Consider the following 2,500-nt stretch of genomic DNA (forward strand, 5'->3'; position numbering starts at 1 on the left):
GTGACCGGCAGCTCCAACGCCAGCGCCACAGAAGGACAAAAGCCCCACTTGGGTGCCGAAGCGAACTCTCCCAGCACAGCGCACGCGCCAACACATCCGCACAGCTGCGATACAAACCACCAGCGAGAACCGCTGGGGCGACCGAGCAGCAGACGGCGTCGCGGCGCCGAGCGCCGGGCGGCGGCGCATCCTCAACGCACACAGTCCTCAATCGGACCAGCACACTGAAGATGTCCACCGCGCTTCGCACCGGGCCCGCGAGGACCTACTTTGGCCGCACGGCGCCGCGCGCAGGGTGCGCCGGCGCGCAGCTGCGACGCCTGCCGCGTCCGTCGGCCGGCGCGCCTGCCACTGGCCGCCCCCACCAGCCGGCTGTAGCGCGTGCGCCCACGCACCGCGCGGCCAGCACGCCGGGAGGCGCCCCCTCACCGGCCGGGGACGGTCCCACCCAGCCACCGCCGCGTATCGCTTCACACCCAGATGCCGTTCAGTTTCGTCGGCATGGTGGGTATCGCTGGAACAACCGGTTAGTACCTCAACCTATCGTCGCCATCACCGATTCACCCCTAGCGAGAACAACCGCACCACAACAGGTTACCATTTGTTCATTTGCGTAACTTCACCAGAAAACGCAGGCGTCCATCGCCATTTGCAACTTCAACGATTATTGCATGCCTGTGTCAGGTGTCACGCCACACTACGTCTGCCCACATACACGCAACAAAATGTGCACGCCTAGACAATACGTGGAAGGTGGCCCCCGTACGTATGCGATGTCCATTGCTCGAACGACTGTCAACCGGCCTCTGTAGCATGTCGCAGATATGGAACGCGGTGCACCATGCCATCACGGTGTGTGAGGAGAGACGACTAGGTCCGAATACATCAACAGACAGCTCATGCTGATCGCCATCCACGGCGTCCGTTCCTCCCACACGTCTCTATGGCGTACCACACTGCAATCCAGCTCTCATAGGGAGACGACACGTAGCTGCGTGCACAATATTTGCACTGTATGGTCCGCCGTTTTTGGGCGCAGTCGTTGTACGGTCACACATGTGCCACGATGTATCATTCAGTACATAAGGACGAATGTGCAGTACAGATTGTGGTTTACGCGTACGACATTAGCGGACAGTTGACACAGGCCGCACCACAACGTAGCCTGAGTACGTCGCATGCGAAGGGCATTGAACATGCAAAGTTCTCACCAACCAGCTTGCGAAGGCAGGGGGCAAGGTGGGGACGTGGGGAGGGGCGGCATGTACGTCCTGCTGCCATCCACATTACAGTGTACAGCAGGAGCATGTGGAAAGTGAGCAAGACTTGCAAGGTGTTTAACATGAAGCGATACACAGGGGAGCGGGCAGTGCGAGTAGCGAACTATATTGCGAGGGTTGCGGGTGGGCAACACTACACTAATTGAACGAGTCGTATAACAATTACAGAGCAGGTTTAGGCGACAACGTGGGTTACGTTAGGGGACAACGTGGGTTACGTTAGGGGACAACGTGGGTTACGTTAGGGGACAACGTGGGTTAGGTTAGGGGACAACGTGGGTTAGGTTAAGGTACAACGTGGGTTAGGTTAAGGCACAACGTGGGTTAGGTTAAGGCACAACGTGGGTTAGGTTAAGGCACAACGTGGGTTAGGTTAAGGCACAACGTGGGTTAGGTTAAGGTACAACATGGGTTAGGTTAAGGTACAACATGGGTTAGGTTAAGGTACAACATGGGTTAGGTTAAGGTACAACATGGGTTAGGTTAAGGTACAACATGGGTTAGGTTAAGGTACAACATAGGTTAGGTTAAGGCACAACATAGGTTAGGTTAAGGCACAACATAGGTTAGGTTAAGGCACAACATAGGTTAGGTTAAGGCACAACATAGGTTAGGTTAAGGCACAACATAGGTTAGGTTAAGGCACAACATAGGTTAGGTTAGGTTAGGTTAGGTTACACGTTGTTGTAAGGAAAGGTGTAAGGGGGGGGAGCAGGTTCGTTGATAGTGATTATAGTAAGTGAATGCTTGTGACATGATCAGATTTGTCACGTCAGGATGCACCTTTGGCTTATTAGAGGCGGCGCTCCAATTCTATGCTTGTGTCAGACCTGTGTCTTTGACTCATGTCATTGTTTGTGCGCTGTGACAGGAGGTACTATTGTGATGTTGGGTGCACCGTTGTATAGGACATGTGTGGGTATTGGTGCCTTATCTGCGCAATGGTGGATGTCGAAAGGGGGGGATATTCTATTTTCCGCATGGACCTCCTGGTCTGGTTGTGATAGTGTGGATTGTGTAATGTGGCGGAGAGGATGCACTGGATGTTGTTCCATGCTGGTGCTTACATATTGTATGTGCGCCCGTTAGAAGCAGAGAGTGGTGCGTGATGAGAGTGTCTGGCTGACGTGTGGTTCCCATTGTGGGCACACTCTTTCAGCATGTATACGGACAGTTGTATATATATTCTGTAATTTGATGGCTCTGCATTGATTACTAAT

Source organism: Schistocerca piceifrons, unplaced genomic scaffold, assembly GCF_021461385.2.
Source record: "Schistocerca piceifrons isolate TAMUIC-IGC-003096 unplaced genomic scaffold, iqSchPice1.1 HiC_scaffold_1278, whole genome shotgun sequence".
In the NCBI taxonomy this organism is placed as follows: domain Eukaryota; kingdom Metazoa; phylum Arthropoda; class Insecta; order Orthoptera; family Acrididae; genus Schistocerca; species Schistocerca piceifrons.